Genomic DNA, 15,928 nt, shown 5'->3' on the forward strand with positions numbered 1-15,928 from the left:
ACCATCACATCTTTATCATCACTCACGATCAACACCTAAGCCAGCACACTTGACACCATAATAGTCATACACGAATAATATTTTACCTAAGGCTCTGATACCACTTTGTTGGATAATAGAGGAAGCGTAAAATCAGAAACTAATTTTGAGTAGGGAGATATGGTGCATGAATGACACATAATATGGGAGATGTACAGTCCAAAGACATGTACAGAGCTCCTAGAGAGAGATATATATATGGAGGAGACTCTCAAAATACCTGATAAAGGAATTCACTCTTATGATATTTCTAGCTACAAAATACTCCTCTATACACATTACTCAACTAGACTAGCCTACTTATATAGGTCTACACTAGACAATGCCATAATATGACAATTACAACGGACATAAGTTGACAGGGCCGGCCCCAAATTTCACCCTGAAATCCTAAGTGGCCATGCGGGACCCACTTTTAAAGAAGATTTTACCGAAAAATTCAGCAGAACCTCCCCTAAAAGTAGGCAACCTAAACCTGTAAGAATCCAAAAACACTTCTAATAACCCAACCGTAAACTCCTGGAGCCACCCTGCTCTCATATTCCAAACGACCTCTCAATAAACAATAATAATAATACTTCAAATACTTAAAGTCCAACAAAACTCCACAATTAAATACAACAATTCATCAAACTTAGGTCATGAACCCCAAATATAATCTACTACAAGTCTGGGTCACAATTCCCATAGTAATCAGAGCAATCTAAAAAAAAAACACAGAAATTGATATAAAGTTCAGTAGGTGAAACAGGTAACCTACGATATGAGATATCGGAAGCAGATGCGGTCACTATGGCTCACTCCTAATGTGCCGAGCAGCAACGCTGTAAACTGAGCATTTGAAACCTAAGGGCCCGGGGGGAAGCATTTAAAAACGTTAACGTGAGTGGACAAAAAGTTAATAATTATAACATAAGGAAAAAGTAAAGAGTTTTATACTTTCCCACAGTTTAACTTTGGAAAATAAATTTCCGATGCATGCAAGATTTAGAAAAATTTATTTTCTTAACTTCGAAAGGAGCGTAAGAAAGAAAAATAATCCAGCCCCGCTGGTTAAAATAAGCAATTAATATGGGGAAGGCGAACATCACCATACTGTAAAGAAGCCTCCCAGGCCCTATCCTCGACTTCGACCCACAAACACAAAGTAAGTGAGGAGGAGCCTCGACTGCAACTCATGTGAGGAGGAGAACAAGAAAATATAGTAACCCGAGTATAGTGGAAGATAAAAATCAAAAACCAGTAAATCCATAAAGCTTCCCCCAAAAATCTCACAAAACAAAAAATACGAGTACGATTCCCAACCGTACGCGGAAAATCTCGTAATAATTCTGAATAAAGCAACGACGTGTCCCACACGTCAAATTAATTTCAAACGGGTAACAATTCATAAGATTAAATTATAAATGATAATTATTCTTCCCTCGAAATCCCATTTCGAAAAAGTAATTATAAGAAATTCAAGTCGACAAAAGAAATTAACTTAATTTCCGGAAATTATCTCAGAAAATGATTTGTCGAAAAAAAACAAACAATAACCATGTTATCCAAATCGAGCATAGAAAATTTAAAAATCGAAATCATGCTAGAAGCATTAACCAAATAAAATAATGTGATAATCCGAAATTAAAATAATATGCTCGATAAATTTCATGCTAATTAGTAAAGCATTAATTTGATAAAGTAAATGCATGCATCATTTCTTAAAATAAAAGTCCAATCACAGTATTCGGCTAATCCTGTCGTCGATTGGTATTTTCCTTGTATGGAGACTCCTCTCGTCCTGTATGAATAGCACTTGTAAAAATATAATTACAGGACGGGAATTTAAATTTACGATAGTTAGAAATCGAAATTCTAAACGTCTCCTTCAAACCCAACTCCTTCAATCCACATTGGATTCTATCCAACTACACTAATAATGTCGATTCACCGATTTAAAAATTCTAGGCAACTTCGAGAGAAATCTGACGGTCGGATTCTCGTAATCGATAACCGAAATTCTAAATTTTCAGAAATTCATAATCGACTAAAAACTTCTCCAATCTTCACCAAAATCACATATACAAAATCTATATCAATTATATGGTTTAATTAGCCAAAAACAAAAACTAAAACCCTGCTCCATGCGCCTCTACGCCACCCACAGTGGCGGCGCGTGCCGGCCACCAAATTTTGGCAGCAACACCTACTCAACAAGCCCAACACTTTTGTCAACTACAATAAATTCTAGAAGTGCTCGAGATTGGCCGGTGAAAATTTTTCAGAAATTTCAAACCCTAGAATCGGGAATTTCTTCGATTCTCTCTCCACACTGTGAATTGAAGCTAGAAGCTTGAGGGAAAATGATCAATGGCTCGAGGCGCTTCTATTAGACCCGGTTTGGTGGCCGGAGATGGCCGGAATTGGAAGAATTTGCCGGAAAACTCTGATTTGCTACAGTGTTGCTCTTGGCTTGATTTCTCTCTATTCCGGCCAAATTGTCGTGACCCACGGTTATTGGCATGTAGAGGATGAAGAGGGGGTTCCAAAATGGCCGGTGACACGCTGTCAGGTGACCGGACGGCAGAAAACGAAGGGGAGAAGGAGAGAGGCCAACCGGAAAGAGAGAGAGTTACCGAGAGGGGGGGTGTTGGTTTCCGGAAATGAACCGTAACTTTAGTATTTTAGCCATAACTTTCGCATACAAACTCCGATTTAAGTGTATCATTTGTCCATGAACTCGGTTTAATGTCCTCTACAACTTTCGTGAAGAAAATTTTCTCAAATTGTTATCCCATAAAAAGTCAACTTCTAGCACCCCCCCAAATGATAAAAACTGAAACCGAGGACAGTAAAACGTATAATAATTCACTTATACACAAAAAAGGGGTAAATCAGATACGGGGTGTATCAATTCACCCCCCCCCCCCTTAAAAAAATTTCGTCCTCGAAATTTGCATACCTGTTAGAAAAGATGGGGGTACTGCTGTCTCATATGATCCTCTGGTTCCCAAGTAGCTTATTCCACCAAATGATTACTCCAAAGTACTTTAACCAAAGGTATCGTCTTGTTCCTGAGTACTTGCTCCCTTCTATCGAGTATCTGGATCGGTTTCTCCTCATAAGTCAGATCCTTGATAGGAGCATAATTATGCGATATTAATAACGTTAATCTCTATACTTTCTTTGTTAGTTTAGTGTATTTTCTCGTTATTTACGTTGTTTATTTGTTTTATAGGTATCTTTGAGCAAAAGAAGAGGAAAAGAAGTAAAAGAGGGATTGAAAGGCCAAATCAGGAAATCTGCCTGTGCAGATCAGTCAACTTCGACAGATCACTGAGACCATTTCACAATGATCCAGAGGATGATATTTATATTGATGGAAAGCTTCATATGTCTAGTTTCCAGATCTTTTTACGGCTCATCAATATCATTTTTCTAGAGGAAGTTATGGCCGATTTTGTACAAGAAGGTCAGGCTGCGTGAATCTGAGGTTGGACTGGAATTTATATTTCGAAGCCCAAATCACACCGAAAAGCCCGAGGACGAGTTTGTGTATCCTATTCCGACTTATGATGGACAAATGGCACGATGTGAATGGTTGGAATAAGTCATCAAGTTCAAGAGCCAATAGGAAAACTCCACCTAAGCACGTGAACCCTAATTCTTTTAGGTTTTGGATTTCCTACACAACAAGAAAGATGAAGGCAACCTCTAAGCATATATAAAAGGAGACCAATTTGCAGCAGCTCTCTCTCTCTCTCTCTCTCTCTCTCTCTCTCTCTCTTCCTCCCCTTCTTTAGTTTGCTTTGTTTCTTCTATATTTCGATAGTTTTTATTAGTTAGGGGGCTGCTTGAAGCCCCTAGACATGAACTACAAGATGATTTGACTTTTGATTTTATTTTCTTTTAATTCAAGATGAGACTTTAGTTTACTACTTTTCCATTGATGAATGCTTGCTTGTATGCTTTGAGTGCACGCTTAGTATGCATGTTAGGGTTCTACCGCTTTGATTGTTTGATGCCTGTGTCAATAGTTGGACTCCTCAAACCTTCTAGAGAAGCAATTGTTAGTTTTCACTATCAAGTAGACTAGGTCCTAGGTTTAGCAAGGCGCTAAGTTTATTGCGATGCCGAGTGATGTCTCAAACTCTTTTAGACCTTAATGATCTCTGCATGTTAAATCTAATAAACATACCTTTAGGTTGCATTGCTTGGGAATAGTCTAGGTGTAGAGCACTTCCTGCCTAGCGTACAAAGTAAGAAAGGGTAATACGTTGTGTTCAAGCGTACCGAGCCAACCTGAGCATCCTCATCTAGATTAATTGAATTAGGATTGAACAAATTGTCTTGTGTGTGATTGTCTGGGGTGGGTGCATCTTCCCTAACTATCTTCATCATATTGTTTTCAAACCATCTTAAAACCAGTTTTTGTTATTTTCAGCTTCTGTACTCTATATTTTCGTATTTGTTTAGAATAGTACATCAATTCAGAATAATCCCAAATTTTTAGTGCTAGACTTCCTGTGTGTCTAGTACATCACTGTTAATTTTCATAATTTTCTGAATAGTTTAGATTAGGTTTTTAATTAGGTCTTCGACTGCTGTTCACTAGGAACAGTGGTCACTTTTGTGACATTGTTTTCAGTAGTTAGAACTTTAGTCTTCTGCGGGAAAGACCCTTGTTTACCCTTGCTACAATTGATAATCTTAAGTGTGAATAAGGAAAATCAATAGCTTATAAATTTAGCTATCAATTTTTGGCGCCGTGTCTCCGGGGACTATTGTGTTCTAATTACTTGTGTTCTTGTTTTCTGTTTTGATTGTTTTTGTATATATTACTAATTTTATTTTTGTTTCCTTTGTTTCAGATGTGGCATCAAGATTCTGAAGCATGTTCCATATGCTCCATGGTTGGGCATTCAGCGGAAACATGTCCAAACATGCAATATCAAAGTGACTTTCATCAAAATAGCATGTTTGGAGGATATCAAGCAAACCGAGGGCATTGGAATGATCAATATGCGCCTGCGTACAATCCGGCATGGGATTATCCTCCATACTCTAAGTGGAGTGGGTACCCAAATGCCCAACAAGGATGCCTTAATGCTTTTGAAGCTTCCTCATACCATGATTATCAATCGCCAACACCTCAAGGTGACTCTCTTGAAGAATTAGTTGCTTCTATGACTAATAATGTTTCTTCTTATATCCAGGACATGAGAACTTGTAGGCAGGATATTAACGAATTTGTTGAGAAGATTGAACAACATGTGGAGACAATTTTGGCCTACTTGAATCAAGAGTCAAGGGAGCAAGAACCACTTCAAGAGTTGTCCATAAATGAGGATGATGATTGGCCAGCACTTGATGAAATTTTAGAGACCATGGTACGGCAAGAGCACCCTCCTACACCTATGATAACTCTATAGGAGGCCCCTACGGCTACGACTTTGCTTCAACCTCATGATGCACCACTTAAATCAATCTTTTATGAGGATGAAGGCTTGGATTTGGATGACCTCCATGAAGAGAAACTCAAGGCCGTGACTTGTGAGGATTATGCAGTACGGTATACGAATGAGCTTGAAGCCTGTGCATATAGTGATGATGAGGACTCTTACCATGAGGAACTTTAAGTTGAGTTTAATGACAATGTGTTCCACAGGCCGGAAGCAATCACAATACATCATGAGGTTCAAGAACATTACAAGGATAACATAGGTGATTCCTTAGAGAAGGAGACCATCAAAGCTCCTATGTTTGGGCCTCTACTTCTAGCACCTGGTAGACCACCTGATTATTCCTTGTCACATTCAATCTCTACGCATGTTCCTTCTATCCACAACGCTCTTGCCTTTGTCGATCATGTGGAGATGGTGATCTGTGAGCATCTGAAATCTAATGAGGAGATCTTTCTATCCATGCTTGGTGGATCAAATCGAAGATGGAGACAATGGAAGAAGAGAAAGAAAAAGAAGAGTATCCAATCATATATTTCCATTGCTCCTAAGGTACCCAAGTTGCTGTCAAGAGACCATGAAACTTCACTAAAGAGAGTTAAGCATCTTGTGGAACCAAGACCTAAACCTCTTGATTACTCTTGATGATGAAGAGCTGCTATGTCAGGCTGAAGACATTAAACCAAGCGTTTCTTGGGAGGCAACCCAATTAATAGAGGAAGAAGATTGCAGCATTTAAAGCTTCTACTTATAAGAGACGCTCTCTTTATTCCTTTTCTTCTCAATCTTTGCTTCATATTTGTTCTTTGGGAAAATTTCACAAATGGTCACTCAATTATGACTCATTCGACACTTTGGTCACTGAAGTTTCAAATATATCACTTTGGTCACTCAACTATTACACTCTCAATCACTTTAGTCACCTTGTTAATTTTTTTCATTAAAAAAAATACTCATTGGGTGACTAAAGTGATTGAGAGTGTAATAGTTGAGTGACCAAAGTGATATATTTGAAACTTCAGTGACCAAACTGTCGAATGAGTCATAGTTGAGTGACCATTTGTGGAATTCTCCCTTTGTTCTTTTTTATGTTTTTGGTATGTGTGCAGGTCATATAGTTGAGGAAAGTTTGAGGAAAATCACTTTTGAGCAAAACAATTTTTCTGCCTCACTAATCAGTTCAATTTGAACGGCTGCCGATCACAGCTCACTGAGAACTATAAGACGTACCATATATAGATCCAACGCCCCAGAAGTCTACTTTTTAATGGCGTTGGCAGATCAAAATTCCGAGTTCTAATGAGTCTGCAGTCTCTAGTTGAGTACAGAAAGGTCGGGGCAGAAAACCAGAAAACTGGGAAGCTGAGCCACATAAAGTGCAAAACATGGGATACTTCCTGGAGTCCAAATGAGACAAACCTTATATGGATTTGAAGCCCCAGATGTCTACTTCATTCCTACCAAAGGGTTTCTGAATGTGACCCCACTAGCTTCCGATATTCAGGTTTGAATGGACAAAGGTCATTCTGTCAGCATTCTTTCAGTTTTCTGTAAATTTTTGCTAACTTTGCAGGTCTCAAAATAATTTTTTATATTATTTCTCTATTTCACATGACTAACCCTAAGTCCCTAAGCCTAGACTCGCCGCTTCCTTCTATTTTCCCTCTTCTCCCACAACGTCTCTCTCTGGGCCGCTCCTCTCTACCACCGACGCCAGCGCTCCTCTCCGCTCATCTCGGCTCCTCTCTCCCTTCTCTCACGGCCTGAACCTCATAGCTGGTAAGATTAGAGTAGTTCAACAATGTTCAAAATCAAAACTTCAAATCAAGTTGATACAAGTCTGGTTCTTAATTTTACTTTCTTTGTGCTTATTAGGAGTGAAGAAACAAAGAACGAGGAAGAAGGTACTGGTGTTAAGAAACGCGTCCCAGATCTGCGCTGGTGTTAAGAAGGTACAGAGTGGCTATAATCTGCTCTGTCTCCGTTTCAATGTTTTTCGTTTTCTCTTCATATGTACACAGACACACACAACAACACATCTATTCGTCTTCTCTGATGGGTCAATCTTGGAGTCATCAGATGGTTGATTAGTAGTTGGGTCATCAGATGGTTGATTAGTAGTTTGATACTTTGATGCATTTCAAGAAAAGGTTTTGCTGATTTGGGGCTTTGAAAATCGAATTAGGGTTTTGAAAATCCATTTGGGGCTTTCTGATTTTATAGTTTATTTACTTTATTAATGTAGTTCAATTGGTTTTTGGTGATTGAGTTTCATTGTTTTTCATGGATATGTGCAGATTATGGAGGGGATTTCCTCAACTCCGACACCGAGTCCAACTGGAACTGCAGACTCTAGCATTGGGATGACCCCCACACCGAGTCCCACAGTGACTCCTACTCCTGCAGTTGTCCAAAGTGATATTCCAGTACCACCACTTCCACCACTTCCCCCACTTCCCCCACTTCCTGGAGAACAAGATGGATCAAGCAAGAGGAAGAACAGCTCAATTGTGTGGCAGCATTTCGAGAAGTTGAAGAATCCAGATGGGAGTTTCTTGAAGCCAGGGCGTTCAAGGTGCAAGTACTGCCCCCAAACCTACGCAAGCGATTCCAGAAGCAATGGCACATCGGCGATGAGGACACACGTGATGTACCAGTGCAGGAAATCGCCAATCTATGTCCCGAATAAGAGGCAGAAGTACTTGACCTTTGATTTGGCTGATAGTGGAGGTAAATTAATTGCTGTTGCTTATGATAAGAAGACTTCTAGGGTAGCTTGTGCGAAAATGGTGGTTCGTGATGAACTGCCATTTTCTTTTGTTGAGAATGAAGGGTTTAAGGATTTCATGAAGGTGACTCAACCTCAATTTAAGTCACCTTCTAGGAGAACAATAGCTAGAGATATCTGGAAGCTTTATGAGGCTGATAGGGAGAGGATTAGGGGGTTTTTAGCTGTTAATCAGCAAAGGGTTTCACTCACAATGGATACTTGGACAAGTATCCAAAACATTAATTATATGGTGTTGACTGCTCATTTCGTAGATTCTAATTGGAAGCTGCACAAGAGGATTTTAAACTTTTGTGTGATTCCAAATCACAAGGGTAAAACAATAGGCAAGCTGGTTGAATCTTGTTTGATTAGGTGGGGGATCGACAAGGTTTTTACAATTGTTGTCGATAATGCAAGTCCAAATCAGGTGGCCCTAGACTACATGAGGGAGAAGATAGGAAATTGGAATCAGTTGGTGTTAGGAGGCAGTTTTCTGCATTTGAGATGCTGCTGCCACATTCTTAACCTCATTGTGAGGGATGGTATGGAGGAGCTAGACTCTTCCATCGATGGTATTCGAAATTGTGTTAAGTATATTGGATCATCACCTGCAAGATTAGAGAAGTTTAGGAAATGTGCAGCTCAACAGAAGATTGAGCATAAGGGAGGAATCGTACCTTTAGATGTTTGCACACGATGGAATTCAACATACTTTATGTTGGATCTTGCGTGCAAGTATAAGAAGGCTTTTTTGAGGCTTGAGGATGAGGATCAGCAATTTGAGAATTACTTTCAAGAGAGAGTGGGTGGAAGCAAGAGACAAGGGCCTCCTAGAGCTACAGATTGGGAAAAGGCAGCAAGGCTCGTCAAATTTCTCAACATCTTCTATGACACAACCTTGAAGTTTAGTGCCACTAAGCATGTAACTGCTAATGAGCCTCTACTTTGGATGTGCACAATTGTTGGTGAGCTTGATAAGTGCATAGCTAGTGAGGATCCTCTTCTTGTTAGCATTGGCACCTCGATGAAAAAGAAGTTTGACAAGTATTGGCTGCAGCTTGAAGATTTAAACAAAATTCTTCTTATTGCCGTGGTTTTAGATCCAAGATACAAGCTATTGTATCTTGAATTCTTCTTCCCAAAGTTGCAAGCAGATCAAGGATGTGTGCAAGAGATGATCGATGACGTGAAGACAACCTTGAGCTCACTGTTTGATTTTTATGCAGGTAACTCTTTACTATTTTTTCTATTTTCATATTTTCGATTTTGTATCACAGTTTATAGTACAAGTATACACTAATTGAACAATTTTTTCTTGAATTGCAGATGAAGATCCAGCTGCTACAGCAGCTTCAAGGAATGTGACAATGCCAAGGATTGAGTCTACGCATCAGCAAGCTGATGAGGATAGTCATGCAGCAAATCTGCTTCAGTTCAAGCTTTTGCGGCAAGAGAAAGATGTTGTGGTGATCAAGAATGAGCTGGACAAGTATCTATTGGAAGCTTCAGAAGACCCTTCGAACCCCAAGTTTGAAATTTTGGCTTGGTGGAAGGAGAATGCTCCAAGATACCCCATTTTGTCCCAAATTGCCAAAGATGTGTTCGTTGTACCTGCTTCAACCGTGGCGTCCGAATCTGCATTCAGCCTTGGAAAGAGAGTGGTGGACCCTTTTAGAGCTTCTCTTACCCCTAAGATGGTTGAGGGATTGGTTTGCTTAAGTGATTGGCTAAGGGGAGCGGGATTTGATGCATATAAGGAACCAACCAAAGATGAGCTGCAGCTTTATGAGGAGTTGGAAAAGCTAGAAATTGGTAAGAGTTTTCATGTTTGCTGCTTTTTCAATGGTATAATAATGGCTTTTTCAGTTTCTGTTTTGCACATGTATAATGAGTTCATTGAGCTGCAATGTTGGCTTACTTCTTTTTGTTTTTCTGTTTTGCACTTGTTGGAATTTGATGGATAGATGGAGGAGCAAGTGTTGTTAGTGACACTGAGGAATGAAGTGAAGGGCAAGATTGCTTGGAGGAAGATGGAAGTCGGCACTCGGCAGCGCTGGAGTTTGGCATTTGCTTGTTTGTTGGACTGCCATTTATTTTTTCAGTTTTCTGCATTTGGTGAATTTAGACTTTGGGAATGGTCTGTAATTTGGCACCTTGATGAACCCCTATTTCCTTTTCTGCATTTGGTTAAGTTGAACTTTGGGAATGCTCTGTATGTTTCTCGGGTAGTTGGTCTGTATGTTTCTTCTAGTGTTTGCTTATATTTTGTTTCCACATTTGGTTGATTAGTAGTTGGGAATTTGGTTTGCTGGAAGTAGAATGTTTCAAGTTTTAGTTGATTTTTTTTTCTTTCAAATTTGGAGCCTGCCAAATTTCCAGGTTTTTGTTAGATGTTTTAATATGCGGTTTGGGTGCAAACTGCACCGATAAAACGGTGCAACCGAAAATGCAGTCCAAACATTGTAAAAGCGGTTGCAGTGCATCTTAGAGAAGTTTATGTGTCTCTCTAGTGGATTCTATGTCACTATCCGAGCTATTTAATCCAATTGGATTTAGACAAATATTGGCTTTGTCACGACAGGATAGATCATCCTAGTTATAATATGATGATCCGTCTACAAAAGACTTCACACGGACATCCATTCTCTCGAGCGAAATGAAGCATGAATCAAAGGTTGATTCTTGGACTAAGTGTGACCGCAGCCGCTGCCTCTGGCACCGCCGCCGTCCACCACCAGCCTAGGGCTGGCACAGTCCCTATCCATGACACCATGGATGGCGTCCATCATGGTGATGGCGCCCTAGGTGATGCTACAATCACCAACTTTGCTTCAAGTAGTGTTTCAGACGCTCAGGCCTAACCACAATCCTCATTGGTTGCTTCTAAAACCTCTCGCTCGTTTACAAAGCCTGTTCCTTAGGAAAATTAGGACTGAGACCGTCCTATGCAAAGGATATGACAATACTCATTCTGTTCTTACATAGAATCCGTAGGGATTTTGTGGACTGATTCAACCAACTTGCGGACGTTTAAATATCTCATAATGTTGGTTGACACGCAAACACATTGGTCACGTGTTGTGCCATTGTCCACCTGTAAATGCTGCCTATGCTACACTCTTAGCACATATCATATGACAACGGGCTCACTCCCCAGATCATCCTATTCCGTCAATTGGACTTGACGATGCTAGAGAGTTTACATCGAAGACTTTCGATGGTTATTGCAATGGGACTGATGTTGGACATCATATTCCCATGTACACACCCAAATGGTCTCGCGGAAACGACTACGATGGTAGTCTGGACATTGGTAATGCGCATCAATCTCCTTATATTCGCTTGGGGTGATGCAATATCGCATGCATCTATGCTAATTCGTCTACGACCCACCGCTACTCAATGTACCTCTGTGTTACAGCTAGTGACTGGGTACAAGTATCGTACTTACGCATATTTGAGTGTGCCATTTATGTGCCAATTACACCGCCACAGCGCTCTATGATGGGTCCTTATAGACGAATGGGCAACTACGTTGGATTTGAGATTCCAACAATCGTCTGCCACTTAAATGCCCTTGCTAGGCGATCTCCTTACCTCTAGATTTGCGAATGTCACTTTGAAGAGACAATCTTCCCGTCATTAGGGGGAGATAAGAACACGGATGTTCAACAGGAACGACAGGAATTGTCGTAGTCTGTCTCCACTATGTCTCATCTCGATCCCAGTTAAAGTGACGAGATCACACAAATATGCTGCAAACATGCCTGCAAGGAAGGACGTCCCTACGAGAGGATGTAGCGACACCCTACACGGAGGTAGGCATGGCGCCAACGCCAAAGAGAGTGGTACTCCGGCATTATAGGCCATGGCCTAAGTTAGGATGCGTGGGAGGTCCGTCAGTTCGAAGGATACTTTGGCACATTTCAATCCTTTGATCATCAAGACACAAAATTCGTCTCATGAGAATCTTCCGGATTATGGTTATCATTGGGGGACGCCTCAACATCAGAACCTATTCCTGAGAATATAGAGCTCTATGAAAATTACACTAGTGTACATGAGATGTGGGATAGAAACTCCATCATAATTGATGATGTAGTTGCGCATTTCATTGCGCATGAGTTTGTTGAGTCCGTTGATGAATGAATGCCAATGTAGAGAAATTTGGCCTAAATGGAAAGATGCGATCCAGGTTAAGTTGGATTCTCTAACGAAGAGGAAGGTTTTTGAGCCAGTGCTACCAACACCTCCTAACATAAAACCTATTGACTAATGGGTCTTCGTTAGAATGCGTGATGAGAAAAAGAGATGGTAATCTCGCCTTATGGCGCAAGGCTTCTCACAAAATGCCCTGGAATCAACTACGATGAGACATATTCTCTCGTAATGGATGTCATTGCACTCCACTACCTTGTCAGTTTGATAGTTTCCAAATAACTGAACATGCAGCTTACAAATGTCATCACTACGTATCTCTATGGGGATCTAGATACGGAATATACATGAAGGTTCATGGTGAACTTCATTTACGCAAGTCAAGTGGCTCTAGACCACGGAGCGCGTTTACAAAGAGGTTGAAACGCTCACTAAAATAACTACTTGATTGGGAAGGGATATGCCCACGCGTTTTCATAACAAGTTTCGGATTCTATCGCAGTTCATGTTGGACATGATATTCATTGGAAGCCCTTAAAGAGTTGAGGGAAACCGCTGAACACTTGAAATCCGAGTTTAAGATGAAGGATTTTGGGAGAACACGATTATGTCTCGGTTTGGAACTAGAGCATCGTGTTGATAGATGCTTAGGCATTTTGACAAGATCAAGCCTTCAAGCACCCCCATGATCGTCCGTAGTCTTGATCCTGAAAAGGACCCTCTTCGTCCAAAGGATGATGACGAAGATGTGCTAGAGGCAGGAGTGCCTTACTTTAGTATAATAGGCGCATTATTGTACTTAGCTCAATGCACAAGAACGGACATCTCATTTGCCATGAACTTGTTAGCTAGATATAGCTTTGCGCCAACGCGACGCCATTGGTTTGGTGTAAAAGATATCCTTTGGTACTTGAGATATACGATTGATATGGGCTTGTTCTATCCCTACAGAGAGATGATGGATTCGGACCCATCACACACCAGGAACGCCGCCAACACTGGCCTGCGTCCTCTATCCCCATCCCAAAACAACATGTCTTTTGGAAGGTTTTGCTGATGTTGGGTATCTCTCAGACCCACACAAAGGTCATTCCCAAACTGGTTAAGTGTTCACCATGGGTAAAAGACCGTGATATCTTGGAGGTCTACAAAACAGACCCTAGTTGCTATATCTTCTAACCATGTAGAGATTATTGCTCTTCACGAAGTGGTTCGTGAATCTATATGGATTGGAACTATAATTACACATGTTCGAACAATTGTGGTTTGAAGTCTACCACAGATGAGCCTACGAGCATTTAGGATAATGCTGCTTGTTTTGAACAAATGAAGCAAGGCTACATCAAATGCGACAACGCCAAGCATAATCAGCAACAACAGAGTCTCCTCAAGATCAAAGTGAATTAGGTTCAATTTGAGGACAGTGTGGCAGACTTGCTCTCTAAGTCATTGCCTAAATTCCACTTTCGAGAAACATGTTGGTAGCATCGTTTGCGGAAATTATCCGAACTCCCACGACCGTTGTCATCAGGGGGAGATGCAGACATCAGGGGGAGATGTCTACATGTATGGTCTCGAAATGTGAAGGGCGTGTTGTGCTCTTTTTCCCATTCGACCGAGGTTATTTTTGTCCCACAAGATTTTTGTTACTCGGCAAGGTTTTTAATGAGGCAACGAGAGGAGCACCACGTTTGGGCGACACAAGGGGGAGTGTTCAAGTAAATCCAGAATATGTGTCTGGCCCAAACTCGAGATTACTTGCTCTAGTTGAAATAGAGTTTATATTAGAGATATTCTCGGAGAATCTTAGGAGATATCCAATCAATGTACGATTATGTTTCCATGTACAACTCTATCTCTATGCTTGTAATCCTCTATATAAAGAGGCCCCTATTATCAATGAATGTACGACTCAATTCTCTCCCAATTCAGTTTTCCTTAAACAAATTTTTATATTTTAGTGGCTTTATGGAAGATAAAAACATATGCTGGCTTTATTGATAATATAAATTTTAAATTGACAATTGCGGCTGATTTGCTAGGTTTTTTTGCTTATTTAATTTTTATTTTATTTTAATTCGCATATGGGTAAAATGGAGATTAAAATTGTACAAAAATTTTAGGATCTCTGAATACTAAATTAGAATATCTAACTAAAACCACTATTTTAACATCATATTCGATGCAAACTAGGTTTCAAAATAAACTATTGTTTCACTATCTCAAAAAAAAAAAAAAAAATTCAACGTACTTGTGCTTATGACCCTAGATTTACCCCAAACCCTTTTCTTTCTTAATGATTTTGATATGTTAAACTTAGTGAGCTTGTGTCTAGGTTGCATTGATCAGAAATAGATTAAGTGGTGAGCTTGTATACACTTAAAGAAGAACGACTAAGAAAGGGTAATGAGTTAATTCGAGTTTGTGAGTTAATTACTTCGGATAACTTCATTTAAAATTAGCAAACCATGATTGAACATTATTGATATGATTTAGTGTGTTTGGTGGTAGAGAATGAGTTCTTAGCGTTGTTTTCTCAAATTGTTTTCACATATCAAAAACCCCAAAAATTGTATTCTATTTTCACAAGCTTTCTGCCATCTATTTGTTTTATTTATTTAACATAGTAAATTAACTCCGATTAATCCCAAATTTTGAATGCATGTACTTTAGTGTGTCTAGTTTATGTCTGTAAAGTTTGTGATTTTTGTTGAGTCTAGCTTAAGTAAATAATTTTGTTTTGTTTGCTGCACAGTATAGAGTTTAGTGTGGAATCAAGTCTCAGATTAACAATATCCACTATTGAAGACTCCTACTTTCCATTACTATTAGCAACTAACGATTTAGGCTTGCAAGATTTAATTGTGTGCTTATTATAGGCATATTAATTTCACGAGCATCCACGAAGGTGATATACACCAAAGAACATAAATAAATTAAGACACCTTGATAATGGAATAACATCCTGAACTAGGAACATAGTAGTCCGAGGAAAAGTATGGACACTAAACTCTGAAGATTTCAAATAAGAAATAGTTGAAACTTTAGATCCACATATCCGTGAAAAATATTTAAAAATTCTATGTTATAATAACGTATTGATACATTAATGGTATATCAACTCTCTATAGTTTACCAATATATGAAGCTAATGTACTCATATTTCAAATTGATCTACTTGATATATCGATACATGCATTAATACACACACACACACACACACACACACACACACACGGAGCTGTTCCAAAGAGGACGTCCGCACTTTCGCTAAAGTGCGGACGTCGACGCTGCAGCTCGGCTCGGGGCGCGACGGAACGACGGGGCTTGCCGGACGGAGGCCAGGGGTCGGACGGACTGGTCTGTAGTCGGTGGAGTTGCCGGTGACGTGGTTGCAGAGCTGCCCAGAAACCTGCAGTTGCAGGTGAGGTCGTTGCCCAGAAACCTGCAACCTCGACCTCCTCCGACCTCGATCACTGCCCAGAAGCTGTCTGGAATGCCTCCGGCCTCCGTCCGG

This window comes from Rosa rugosa, chromosome 4 (assembly GCF_958449725.1).
Source record: "Rosa rugosa chromosome 4, drRosRugo1.1, whole genome shotgun sequence".
NCBI classification, from domain to species: Eukaryota; Viridiplantae; Streptophyta; class Magnoliopsida; order Rosales; family Rosaceae; genus Rosa; species Rosa rugosa.